The sequence below is a fragment of the Dendrobates tinctorius genome, unplaced genomic scaffold (genome assembly GCF_039654945.1).
Source record: "Dendrobates tinctorius isolate UK_male_01 unplaced genomic scaffold, ASM3965494v1 ptg000155l, whole genome shotgun sequence".
NCBI lineage: Eukaryota > Metazoa > Chordata > Amphibia > Anura > Dendrobatidae > Dendrobates > Dendrobates tinctorius.
The window spans coordinates 14337281-14352285 of record NW_027361822.1 but is presented as its reverse complement, the minus strand read 5'-3'; the positions used below and the strand labels follow the sequence as shown (position 1 = coordinate 14352285).

At 45.2% G+C, this 15005-nt stretch overlaps 1 protein-coding gene across 1 annotated transcript in view; it reads right to left on the bottom strand.

The window, feature by feature from the left end:
• The window catches only part of LOC141051092 (uncharacterized), a 38683-nt gene that overhangs the window by 15128 nt on the left and 8550 nt on the right, over positions 1-15005 (bottom strand). The window lies entirely within an intron of this gene.

Sequence of the window (15005 nt, the reverse complement as noted above, 5' to 3'; positions counted from 1 at the left end):
TATTTTATATGTCTGCTCCTGTTTTAATCAAGCCCAATCTTCAGGAACTTTTCATTCTGGGAGTGGATGCGTCAGAGGTCGGGGTAGAGGCCATTTTATATCAAGGGCCCAAAACTCTAATTTGCGGCCATGTGCATTTTTCTCGAAGGAATTATTCATCTGCTGAAAGAAATTATGATGTCAGGATTTGTGAGTTACTTGCTGTTAAATTAGCTTTTAAGGAATGGGGACATTTTTTGGAGGGGACAGTTCATGAAGTCACTGTGGTCACTGATCATAAGAATTTAGCTTACATTGAAGCAGCCAAATGGCTAACTCCTAGATAGATGGGCCCTAATTTTCTCTAGATTCAAGTTCTCTATCAGATTCAGACCAGGGTCTAAGGATGTGAAGGCTAATGCATTGTCACGCAGTCTTGATTCTGTTTTGCCTCCAGAACCTTCAACCTCCATTCTTCTTAATCCTTTTCAGACCTGAGATGTATCCATGCATTCCTGTGACCTGTGTCTTATTGACCTGGGACGTATGGATACGTCCCGGCGATTTTGCATGCACACAGATTGTGTGCACGCGATCACCGCGCCATCAGCTGACACCTGGCGATCAGTGCCAGCAGCGGCTATCGGCACTTTAACCCCCTAAATACTGCGATCAGACTCGATCGCAGCATTCCAGGAGCAGGCAGAGGGATGACAGCCCCACTGCCCTTGGATTGGAGACCCTGCGACTAGACGTGGGGTCCCGATCGTTGCCATGGTGATCAGATGCTGTCATGATGACATCTGGTCACCAGAGCTAGCAAAGTTGCTTAGGGCATGATCAGCTGTACAAAAGATCAGCCTGCAAAATATGAAAGTCCCATAGTGGGCCAAAGTAAAAAAGTTTTTAAAAAAAAATGTACAAATAAAAAAATAAAAATATATTTTACCTATAAATATTTTTATGTAAAAAATGTAAACAAAAGTACACAAAAAAAAGTGCAAAAAAACAAGCCACCATACAGCTTCATCAGTGGAAAAATAACAAAATTATAGTTCTCATAGTAAAGCGATGCAAAAATAATTAATTGCTCTATAAAATAGTTTTTATTGTCTAAAAGCCCCAAAGCATAAAAAACTATATAAATGTGGTATCACTGTAACTATACTGACTCAAAGACTAAAACTGCCTTATCAATTATATCACATGTGGAAGGACAAACTCCCCCCAAAATTCCTGAATTAGTGTTTTTTGTTCATTCTGCCTCACAAAAATCAGAATAGAAAGCGATCAAAAAATATCATGTGTCTGAAAAGGGTACCAATAAAAACATCAACTTGTCTCGCAAAAAACAACTATCGCATGTCTCTGGAAATATGGAAAAATTATAAGTGTCAAAATATGGTGATGCAAAAACTAGTTTTTGTAATAATAAGCATTTTATAGTGTGTGACAGCAGCCAAACATAAAAAACGCTATAAATCTGGTATCGCTGTAATTGTACCGACCCGAAGAATAAAGTTGCTTTATCACTTATATCGCACGAGCAACGATGTAAAAAATAAACTAATTCTTCACCTACTGTTCATTTGTTCATTCTGCCTTTCAAAGATTGCATCAAGGCTTGGCACACATTTATCCTGCACTCTGTGTTAAGCGCTTACACCAGGACTTCCATGTAAATCTCTGAAATACGTGATTCAGACGGAACCTCCGGCAGAAGATTCCCTATAATGAGGCAGATAGCGGCACTGTGAACGCCATAGGACACGTGATCCGACAGTGTCCGTTCGTCGGCCACAGTTTTGTGGCAACTCTGCTGCCTCATTATAGTGAATGGATCCTTTGGGAGTTTCATCCGAGTCATGTAACTCGAAGATTTAGATGGAAACCCCAAAGCAAGTGCTTAGGGTAGAGCAGATAAATGTGATCCTAAATGTTATGTAAAATGTTTCTTACAAAAGTTTCAACTCAATCCAAAAAAGAAATCCCCACTCAGGTCCATCATCTATCAATGGAAATATAGGGGGCTTCCACATTACTGGTATCAAAGGCTGTGGAAAAGCGAAATGGTTCTTCGCCCCTCAAAAGAAATTCAGCAAATTCTCCACTCCCAAATCAAAATGCTGACGTAAAGAAGACATGTGGGAAATATTACTTAATAACCATTTTGTGACACATCCCTCTGATTTAAGGGCATAAAAATTCAAAGTTTCAAAATTGCTAAATTTTTCAAATTTTCACAAAATTTCCCTTTTTTTCACAAATAAACGCAAGTTATATTGAAAAAAAATTACCCCCATCATGAAGTACAATATGTCATTAAAAAATTATCTCAGAAATGGTGGGATCCGTTGAAGCATTCCAGAGTTATTACCTCATAAAGTGACACTAACCACAATTGTAAAAATTGGCCTGGTCATCAACATGCAAACCACCTTGGGAGTAAAGGGGTTAAGGGCATTTCTTCTTAGAGTTGTAAGCGGGGATCCGTAAAACTCAGTTGTTGGCCCCGTCTGCCACTCCAGGCTCCAAGTTATTTGTACCTGGGAACTTAAGATTGCGTCTGCAAGAGTTTCATGATTCCGTCTTGAATGGTTATCCTGGGGTCACACCTACGCAGAATGCTATTTCCAGTCTCTTTTCATGCCAGTTCTATGATTAATTATATTAAATATTTTGTATCTGTCTGTGAAGTATGCACAGGCTCTAAAGTTTGTCATAACTGGCCAGTCAGGGAATTGGTTCCATTGCCAATTCTGGAAAGACCTTGGACTCATCTGTCCATGGATTTCATCACACATTTGCCTCTGTCTGATGGGAAAACTGTTATTTGGGTGGTGGTTGACTGATTCAGTAAATAAGCTAATTTTGTTCCTTTGTCAGGGTTACCTAATGCAAAAACACTTTTCAGGTTGTTTACTAGTCATGTAGTGAGATTGCATTGAATTCCTCTTAACATTGTGTCTGGTAAGTGCAATTTGTCTCCATGTTGTGTGGAGCTTTTTGTAATAAACTGGGGATTGACTTGTCTTTTTGCTCTGCCTACATCCCTGAAACCAATGGTCAGAGAGGACAAATCAACCCTTGGAGCAAATTTGGAGCCATTTTGTTGTGGCTCAGCAGGAGGACTGGTTCTCATTCCTACCTCTTGCAGAGTTTGCCTTTAACGGTCAGGTCAATCAATCCACTGGAGCTTTACCAATTTTCTGTAATAAAGGTTTTCATCCTCATTTTGGTGAGTTGTCAAGAATAGAGTTGAGCGAAACGGGTCGGTCAAATTCATAAGTCGCAGACTTTCGCCGATCGAAACCCGACCATAGCGTGAGGTCGGCCATGAGGTCGCTGACCCACGCGCCAAAGTCGCATTTCCCATGATGCTTCCAGCGCCTTTTCTCAGCCAATCATCAAGGACGCACACTGTGGGCAACGCGATCACATGGGCAGCGGCCACCACCATCTTAGAGAAGAGCATTCGTGTGATTGGCTTGCTTTGTGTGGCGTCAAAGTGGCTATAAAAGCCCTGACCGCCGACCGCCATTTTACTTCTGCCGATCTTAGCATAGGGAGAGGTTACTGAAGCTGATTCCGAGAGCATTAGGCAACAAAGAAAAAAAAAAAATCTTCTGATAGCGATTTCAACTGTACAGTTAAGGCCCCGTCTCACTAAGCGATCTCGGTAGCGAGATCGCTGCTGAGTCACAACTTTTGTGCCGTAACAGCGATCTCACCAGCGAGATCGCTGTGTGTGACAGCAATCAGCGAGCGGCCCCCCTGCCGGTATCGCTGAACGCTGGAAGAAACCTCTGGACATTTCTTTGGTCGCTGGTCTCCCGCTGGCCAGCACGCATCGCTGCGTGTGACAGGCGGGAGACCAGCGATCAGGTGTAAAAAATAAAAATAAAAAATAGAGTTATTCTCACCTTCTGACGTCCCGTTCAGCCATCCTGCCTCTCTCCACGCTCCGGTCCCAGTGATCCTTTGCACGAATGACCGCGAGACTTTGTTATCCCTCGAGACCGTGACATCTCGCGGTCATTCTCGCAAAGGATCACTGGGACCGGAGCGTGGAGAGAGGAAGGATGGCTGAACGGGACGTCGGAAGGTGAGAATAACTATATTTTTTATTTTGATTCTATTTTTTACAACGATGGCAAGCGATGCCGGCATCGCTGTGCTGATCGCTGGTGAAGCTGTCTGTGTGACAGCTCACCAGCGATCACATAGCGACTTACTAGCGATCCTGACACCTTGATATCGGTGTCGGGATCGCTGGTAAGTCGCTTAGTGTGACAGGGCCTTTAGTGTGCAGTGACAGGGGAGGATTTTTGTGTGTGCAGCAGCGCTGGTGGTTATTAGGCTGCCTTATAAGGCTACCTAATCGCTGCATTGCTGTGTGCACACTGCTGTGCAGACTGCTTTTTTCAAAGCAAAAAAACTTTTATTCTGATTTTCTGCACAGTTACAGAGCGTTCATTTTTTCACACACCGTATAGAGGTGTACGCTCCTCACACACTACCGTGTACCACCTGGTATCATGGACATATACATGCTATCTGTGTGTGACTCCGTAAAAAAAATAGACAGATTTTAAATTTTCCATACATACACCGTATACAGCTGTCCGCTTCTCAAACAGTATCGTATATCTGCTGTTTGATAACGGTCAAATCTATAAAGAGACTGTGTGTGTGTGACTCCGTAAAAAAAAATAGATGGAGATTTAAAATTTTCCATACATACATCGTATAGAGCTGTCCGCTTCTCAAACAGTATCGTATATCTGCCATTTGTCTTACGGTCAAATCTATACAGAGACAGCATTTTAAAATTTTCCATACATACATCGTATAGAGCTGTTGTCACGGACATGCGTGGCTGGACACAGCGCCTCCAGCAGGGCGGATTTAGATGACACGCGTGACCCTGGATACACCGCCTCCAGTTGGGCGAATTTAAATAATAAAACGTGCAGCTGTATACGCCGCCTCCAACAGGCGAATTTCGGAAATTCATGTTTGTCTGGAAACCCCGCCTCCAGTAAGGCGAATTTAAACAATAAAAGGGGAAACCTGGGTAACAATAACAATGGTGGCCCTGCGATAGGGAATGGGGAAGTGGAGACCTCCTGCACTCCCCTGAATCAGTGTCTCTACACTCCTAACGTTCCCTAGGCCGGTTCTGCACCGGGCGACGATCAGGAACCTAAAAACCCTGACTCGCCCTGCACCTAAACCCTCACTAGTGAAGTGGACGGTGCGGAAACTAATACCACCACTGCACTAAAACACACATAAGGAAAAGAGACAAAACAGGGGAACACCACTTAGCTTTACTCTGTTACTTACGCTCCCAGCAACAGAGCCCACCACCTGCGTGCATCTTCTCCTCCGACCGGATCCAACACCATAGTGCAGCCTTGGAGCAAACAGAGTCCACCACCTGCGTGCAGCTGTCCAGAAACAGAGTCCAGCATATGAGTCCAGCTTTCCAGCAAAAGAGTCCAGCATCTTGAGTGCAGCTCTACACCATAGCTGCCACTCCACCAAGCCATGCAAGAACTCCTTGCTGATACCATAGCTGTAACTCCACCAAGTCATGCCAGCCCTCCTTGCAGACACCATAGCTGCCACTCCAGGACTCTCACTGAGCTGCCCGGGACTCTCCTTCAGCACCATCCTTCACCCAGGCTTGCTTGTAACTGAGGACTATCACCAACAGCGATTACCACTCCTGACACTCTTTTATAGAGCAATCACACCTGTTTTATAATTACATGCACAAAACTAAAGTAACCAAAGTGCAATGACCCTAATGGCCACCGGGCGGAAACTAGAACTGAAACCACCACAGTGCAATGACCCTAATGGCCACCGGGGGAAAACTAGAACTGAAACCAAACTTTGGCACACAGCCAAAGGAAAAAAAGGTTACTTGTGCATTTTCTCTGTCATATCCAACCTGGATCATGACAGCTGTCCGCTTCTCAAACAGTATCGTATATCTGCCGTTTGTCTTACGGTCAAATCTATACAGAGACAGCGTGTGTGTGTGACTCCGTTAAAAAATAGACGGAGATTTAAAATTTTCCATACATACACTGTATAGAGCTGTACGCTCCTCACACACTACCGTGTAGCGGCTGGTATCACAGACAAATACATGCTATCTGGGTGTGACTCCTTAAAAAAATAGACGGAGATTTTCATTTTTCCATACATACACCATATAGAGCTGTCCGCTTCTGATACAGTACTGTATATCTGCTGGTTGGATTACAGTTAAATACATACTGGGAGAGCGTCTGTGACTAAGGAAATATATACGGAGATTTAAATTTTTACCTACACCTTATACAGCTGTACGCTCCTCATACAGTACCATATATCTGCTGGCATTTTTGTTACATTTTCACAAACATGAGGAAGTATGGTGGAAGAGGCCGCGAATGTGGGCGGGGGGGCAGCTGGTACTGATGGTGGTGGTGGTGCATCTGCTGGTAGTGCCAAAAGCACAACAGCAGCTAAGGCAGGAGGTGTTGAGCCTGTGTCATGGTCTGGCTCCAGAAGGCCTCTAAGGCTCCCTTTTCTGGGAGTAGGTAAACTGCTTTTAAAGCCGGAGCATCAGGAACTAGTTTTGGCTTACATTGCTGAAACAGCCTCCAGCTCTATCGCCTCCTCTTCTGAAGTTTCAAAAAATGCAAGCACTGAGTCATCAGTGCAGGCTTCTGGTCAGGAGCAACCCCTTTCATTCGGTCCTTCACCCACACCAAAAGTGAAGGATGCGGCAGCCTACACTTCAGATTACGCCATGGAGCTCTTTTCACATACCATGCCCGGGTTCATTCTAAATAGGGCACATTATATATGGAGCATTATTTGAGCCCATAAGACACTGGAGCATCAGCCATGGGGCCCATCATATACTGGAGCATTCTAAATGGGGCAGATTATATATGGAGCATTATTTGGGCCCATGAGACACTGGAGCATCATCCATGGGGCCCATCATATACTGGAGCATTCTAAATGGGGCAGATCAGACACTGGAGCAGCATCTATGGGGCCCATTATACACTGGAGCATTAGAAATGGGGCCCATTATATATGGAGCATTATTTGGGCCCATAAGTCACTGGAGCATCATCCATGGGGCCCATTATATACTGGAGCATTCTAAATGGGGCAGATTATATATGGAGCATTATTTGGGCCCATAAGACACTGGAGCATCATCCATGGGGCCCATCATATACTGGAGCATTCTAAATGGGGCAGATTATATATGGAGCATTATTTGGGCCCATAAGACACTACAGCATCATCCATGGGGCCCATCATATACTGGAGCATTCTAAATGGGGCAGATCAGACACTGGAGCAGCATCTATGGGGCCCATTATACACTGGAGCATTAGAAAAGGGGCCCATTATATATGGAGCATTATTTAGGCCCATAACACACTGGAGCATCATCCATCATCATCATATACTGTAGCATTATGTGGAGCTCACCATATACTGTATGGAACATTATATGGGACCAATTACTCTGTATGGAGAAATATATGGGGCTCATAATTCTGTATGGCGCACCATGTGGTGGCTATAATACTGTATGGAGTAATATACTGTCCGTTTTTTGAGCTATTGTAGAATTTAAAATAGATAGTTATGTCATGTAAGAAGTGAAGTATTTTTCATTGTACTATACAAATATTTCTCTGCCGTATCGGAGCATCATGAATTGTGGCATGTGTTAACGGGGCCCACTGACACTCTTTGGCCCGGGGCACACGAAAACTTGGAGCCAGCCCTACCCCACCCCACAACTTTAGCCAAATAACCCCCAGTTTTCAATGCCTAACTATTATTATAAAGTAAATTAAGGTTGACAAGATTAAGTAATAAGAATTGATGTTGTTGGCATTGAAATGGGCACTGTAGGTGTATTTACTGTCCTCCACTTCCTGTCGACTTTGCTTCCCCATTGACTTGCATTGGGTTTCGTGTTTCAGTTGGACCTCCGACTTTTCTCTATAGTCGGCCAATTTCGTTCGAGAAAGTCGGGTTTCATGAAACCTGACTTGACCCTAGAAAAGGCAAAGTCGCTCATCTCTAGTCAATAATAAGTTCTGCATGTCCTGGGGTGAAGGTCGCCGTACAGAAGCTTGGGAGGAGGTTCAAAAGAATATTTGAGGTGCTCAAGTTTGCCAAAAATGGAAGGCTAAGAGAAGACATTCGGCAGTTCCTGTTTTAAAAGTGGGCGATAGGGTTAAGCTATCATCCAGAATCATTAAACTTAAAAGGTACCGTCGGTGAAGTTGGGTCTGAAGTTCAACGGTCGCTATGAGGTTTTCAAAATGGTCAACTGGGTGGCTGAAGCTTCCTCCATCTCTCCACATCCCTAACGTCTTTTATCTGTTGAAGGAGTTTGTCCCCTCTGTGGTGTCGCCCTCGTTATTGCATCCTCCTCTTGCTGTAGATGACAGTCTAGAGTGTGAGATACAGAGAGTTATTGATTCTCGGAGGGCCAGAAATTCCCTCCAGTACCTCATCTATTGGAAGGGATATGGAGCAGAGGAGAGATTCTGGGTTCCAGGCTGATCTACTGGTCAGGGCTTTTCATTTTGGGTTTCCTGGGAAGCCTGGAGATCCGGTGCCCTTTCCCTACAAGAAGGGGTATCGTCAAGGTTTCATCATTGATTGTGGCCTAGGAACTCTCATCCACCTATGGGATCTGGAGTCTGCTGGATTGTCAGTTTTGTCTAGTCATCCAATCTGATCTTGCTGCTCAATATGGTCCAGCATGCAGGTACTTGATCCCGGAACTTGCTTGTTTTACTCTATTGTCTTGATGTGCCTTTCTAGTATCTGACCTCGGACATCCTCGCTACCATGTTTCACAGCTTGTCCTTGAGTAGTGACTCAATATAATAATAAATAATAATCTTTATTTTTATATAGAGCTAACATATTCCGCAGCGCTTTACAGTTTGCACACATTATCATCACTGTCCCCGATGGGGCTCACAATCTAAATTCCCTATCAGTATGTCTTTTGGAATGTGGGAGGAAACCGGAGTACCCGGAGGAAACCCACGCAAACACAGGGAGAACATACAAACTCCTTGCAGATGTTGTCCTTAGTGGGATTCGAACCCAGATCTCCAGCGCTGCAAGGCTGCAGTGCTAACCACTGAGCCACCGTGCTGCCCAATATCACTTCAAATGCAATACTGGTTAAAAGGTTTGACACACCTGTTACTGTAATGGTTTTCTTTGTTTCTATTGGAATGTGTACATTGTAAATTCAGGCTAAATGCAGGAAAACCAGGAAGGTTCACACATGGAAATAAAACAAGAAGTAAAGAAACAGGTGTAAAACAAAACAGAAAATGGTACTCCTTTTAGTCCTATGACAGCCTTATAAAACCTTGGCATCCTTTCAAGTAGTTTTATGTAGAAGTCCAAACTTTTGAACAGTGCTGTAGGTCAAGTTGTTTTGTGCAACAAAATTTTAGTCCTATCTACAGTATAGAGCACTTGTTTCCAATGTGCTTGGCTGTTGGAATATATTTGGTGCAACAACTACATTCCTGTCTATGAGTGTTTAGTTGCTAGATTTGTATACTGCTTATAAAGTTGTCACAAAAAACTCCCAAAGGCTCATACATGGATAGCATTTGACTGTATTTCCTGTGTCTGTGTATGAGAGAAGCAGCCTGATGTAGATGCTGCACAGATAGAGACACACAAATGATTTATTCCTGATCTATTAAGCATATTGTTCCTGATTGTTCCTGAATAAAGAAAGTCTGCTGTCATGCGCTTGGAGAGTATCGTGAATAATCTGCTGCTAACATTGGCTTATATACGAGAGGGTCACAGCACAGAAATATGTATCCAACAATTTGGATGAAGTTTTTACAGTGTTTACAGAAGAACTTATATCCCCTGAAAACAAAAGTATCAAGTGTTTACATTTCAACTTTCTGATCCTTTTCCCCCTCAATATCATCTGTTGGGAGAGAATTGAGAGGCCTACATACACATTATATGGTTGGCTGGTCCTATTGAAATTGACAAATGAAGCTAACTTTTATATCTATGGAGGACTTATGTGACAAACCTAGCCAATTGATACACACAACAAACTAAAGTAAGAAGGTCATTTTGTGGACAGTCATTTACTTTAACAAGAGTTAAGTCACCCATTCACATTAGATAAAAGTAGGCTGAACCCGCAGATGATTCTTGCAGCAATTTAGACAAGTGTTTTAATAGAGACCAACTGAGTAATTCTTTATATTGGAGAGTTAGTTGTCATTCAGCCCTCAGTTATCTAATGAGTATGGTCAGCTTTATATACTCCGCTCTTGGGTTCCAGCTACCTGTTGGAGAAACTTGGCAGTGCAATAGTCATAAAACTGGGTCAAGGTCAGAGGGATGGGAACAAGGACAAATTCAGCAGGCATGGACCAAGACACAAGGATAATTGGGATCAAAACCAAAAGGATAAAAACGAGAGAATATCAGCTGGCAGGAGACAGGTTTAAAAAGTTCATGGTCAAATCCAAGAACAAAACCAAGGGTCAAATACCACAGAAGTAGTAAATGAGCTGGGCCAAGTAACAGAATAAGCAGAAGTAGAAATATCGCATCAGATACAGGATATCTAGAATAATAAATGCCCTAACCAGCTTCCGGTTGTAACAACTTCCGTCCAGTTGTAACCGGTGACGTCACCACACACACGCACATGTTAACCCTCAACACACCACACCGCCTCAACACACACTCCTCTCACCTTTCACCTCCACTCATGTCCACTCACTCTTTCACGCCACATACGTTCCTTTCTCTCACTCCGTTTCTCATACTCACACCGTCATCGTCGCTGCCCCGACATCTTCCTCCGCCGCCGCGATCCAGGATCCAGACGTTCTCTACGCCGCCGACATGTTCTTGCGGGACGCCATCTTGGATTTCGTGAAATCCCGCGATATTCAAGAAGGCGTCGCCGCAACAACATGTCGCTGGCGTGGACGACATCGGGATCCAAAATGTTGTTGCGGCGACGCCATCTTGAATATCGCGGGACTTCACGAAATCCAAGATGGCGTCCCGCAAGAACATGTCGCTGGCGTGGGCGACATCGGGATCCAAAATGATGGCGTCGGCGAAATCTCGCGAGATTACGCCGACGCCATTTTGGATCCCGATGTCGCCCATGCCAGCGACATGTTGTTGCGGCGACGCCATCTTGAATATCGCGGGACTTCACTAAATCCAAGATGGCGTCCCGCAAGAACATGTCGCTGGCGTGGGCGACATCGGGATCCAAAATGGCGTCGGCGTAATCTCGCGAGATTTCGCCAACGCCATCTTTTTGGATCCCGATGTCGTCCACGCCAGCGACATGTTATTGCGGCGACGCCTTCTTGAATATCGCGGGATTTCACGAAATCCAAGATGGCGTCCCGCAAGAACATGTCGGCAGCCTGGAGAACGTCTGGATCCTGGATCGCGGCGGCGGAGGAAGATGTCGGGGCAGCGACGATGACGGTGTGAGTATGAGAAACGGAGTGAGAGAAAGGAACGTATGTGGAGTGAAAGAGTGAGTGGACATGAGTGGAGGTGAAAGGTGAGAGGAGTGTGTGTTGAGGCGGTGTGGTGTGTTGAGGGTTAACATGGCAAGAGGTGTTAACGACGTCGGTGAATCGCCATCTTGTATTCGTGAAATTGCATCATTTACCTCACGCCGACTTGCTGTGCGGACGCTTGGCATTGCCTGTACCACCATAACTACTGCTGCCTTGGTCCTATGCCTGTTTACTGCCGGTGTCTAAATACAGGGCCAATTTGCCTCTACCGCCATAACTACTGCTGCCTTCCTCCTCTGCCGGTGTCTAATTACAGGGCTAATTTGCCTCTACCGCCATAACTACTGCATTGCTCCTCTGCCGGTGTCTAATTACAGGGCCAATTTGCCAATACCGCCATAACTACTGCTGTCTTGCTCCTCTGCCGGTGTCTAATTACAGGGCTAATTTGCCTCTACCGCCATAACTACTGCTGCCTTGCTCCTCTGCCGGTGTCTAATTACAGGGCTAATTTGCCTCTACCGCCATAACTACTGCTGCCTTGCTCCTCTGCCGGTGTCTAATTACAGGGCTAATTTGCCTCTACCGTCATTACTGCTGCCTTGCTCCTCTGCCGGTGTCTAATTACAGGGCCAATTTGCCTCTACCGCCATAACTACTGCTGCCTTGCTCCTCTGCCGGTGTCTAATTACAGGATCAATTTGCCTCTACCGCCATAACTACTGCTGCCTTGCTCCTCTGCCGGTGTCTAATTTACAGGGCCAATTTGCCTCTACCGCCATAACTACTGCTGCCTTGCTCCTCTGCCGGTGTCTAATTACAGGATCAATTTGCCTCTACCGCCATAACTACTGCTGCCTTGCTCCTCTGCCGGTGTCTAATTACAGGATCAATTTGCCTCTACCGCCATAACTACTGCTGCCTTGCTCCTCTGCCGGTGTCTAATTACAGGGCCAATTTGCCTCTACCGCCATAACTACTGCTGCCTTGCTCCTCTGCCGGTGTCTAATTACAGGATCAATTTGCCTCTACCGCCATAACTACTGCTGCATTGCTCCTCTGCTGGTGTCTAATTACAGGGCCAATTTGCCAATACCGCCATAACTACTGCTGCCTTGCTCCTCTGCCGGTGTCTAATTACAGGGCCAATTTGCCTCTACCGCCATAAGTACTGCTGCCTTGCTCCTCTGACTGTTCACTGCCTGTGTCTAATTACAGGGCCAATTTGCCTCTACCGCCATAACTACTGCTGCATTGCTCCTCTGCCGGTGTCTAATTACAGGGCCAATTTGCCTCTACTGCCATAACTACTGCTGCCTTGCTCCTCTGCCGGTGTCTAATTACAGGGCCAATTTGCATCTACCGCCATAACTACTGCTGCCTTGCTCCTCTGCCGGCGTCTAACTACAGGGCCAATTTGCCACTACCACTTCATAACTACTGCTGGGCAATTACAGGGTCAATTAGTATCTGTTTACTCTACAATACTCCAGGACGCCTTCTTCACTGCCAGATAACTGCCAAATAGACTCCTTTACCTGTGCCAACATGAGTCATAACAAAAAGTATGCCAATGCCAGTGAAAGGAAAGCAGCTTTAGCACTACGACAAAAACAACGCCGTGCTAATGAGACTCCTGAGGAAAAACAGCATCGACTTGACAAGATTAAGGCTTATAAACGCCGTCGTCTCACACACGAATCCCCTAACTCTAAATCTATTACATTGGCTGAAGAAGCCTCTACACGCCATCACCGCCAACAACAGACGGCTTCTTCCTCATCATTATTAGTAGACTCACAACAGGATGCTTCCACATCAGCATGTGGAACAAGTTACTACCACACTTCATCCTATATGCCGTTCACTGACATAACTAATCAGCAATCTGTTTCTGCCCTATCAATACCACCATTAGTCAATACCAACGCACAGTTTCTTCACATACAAGCTGCAGTTAGCCCGCAGAAAGTGCAACCAAGACAAATATACGTTGGTCTCAAAACTAGGCGCACCCCATCGGTTGGACATGCACTTCTACTACAACCTCACATTTTCACTAATGATGAAAATAGTATTACCGAACACAGCTGTGGTGACATGACCCATGTATGTGAGCATTGCGAAGCTTTGCATTTTGTAGCAGAGATACCTTCAGATAACAACTTTACGCTCTGCTGTCAGAAGGGTAAAGTCCATGTACCCATACTACAATATCCTGATGTCTTTACACGTTTGCTGTAAGGGCAAAGTGAATTTAGCAAAAATTTCATGGATAATATTCGAAGTATTAACAGTTCCTTTGCTTTTGCCTCCATGGGTGCAAATATTTCACCACCTCCTGGATATGGCCCATACATGGCCAGATCTATCATAGAACTGGAACACTACATCCCTCAGATGACCAACAACGCGCATTTGCCCAACTTTACATTCTCGATACCACTACCGCAAACGAACAACGCTTACGATGTAAAGAAAATCAAAAATGTACAAAACGGAACTGTCATGCCAAACATCACTATGGCTATTAAACAAGATCGTACTCAAGACCCTCGACGCTACAATAATCCCACTGTCAGTGAAGTAGCAGTCGTGTTTCAAAATGACAATGGTGAGCCACTAATGTCCACTCGCAGGATTTCAGAATACTCAAGATGGCATGGCCGCAAGAACATGTCACCGGCGTGGACAATGTCGGGATCCAGGATGGCGCCGGCGGAAGAAGATGTCGGGAATCGTGGAGAAGCGACGATGACGGTGTGAGTATGAGAGACGGAGTGAGAGAAAGGGTCGTATGTGGAGTGAAAGAGTGAATGGACGTGAGTGGAGATGGTGAAAGGTGAGAGGAGTGTGTGTTGAGGCGGTGTGGTGTGTTGAGGAGGTGTGTGTGTATTGAGGGTTAACATGGCAAGAGGTGTGTCACTATCCTCTCGATGCGATAGCATCGGGCCTTAATCTACTATAATAAATGCGCTAAGCAGCTTCCGGGTTGTAACAACTTCCGTCCAGTTGTAACTGGTGACGTCACAGCACACCTCTTGCCATGTTAACCCTCAACACACCACTCCTCAACACACACTCCTCTCACCTTTCACTATCTCCACTAATGTCCACTCGCAGGATTTCAGAATACTCAAGATGGCATGGCCGCAAGAACATGTCGCCGGCGTGGACAACGTCGGGATCCAGGATGGCGCCGGCGGAAGAAGATGTCGGGGATCATGGAGCAGCGACGATGACAGTGTGAGTATGAGAGACGGAGTGAGAGAAAGGGTCGTATGTGGAGTGAAAGAGTGAGTGGATGTGAGTGGAGATAGTGAAAGGTGAGAGGAGTGTGTGTTGAGGAGGTGTGTGTATTGAGGGTTAACATGGCAAGAGGTGTGTCACTATCCTCTCGATGCGATAGCATCGGGCCTT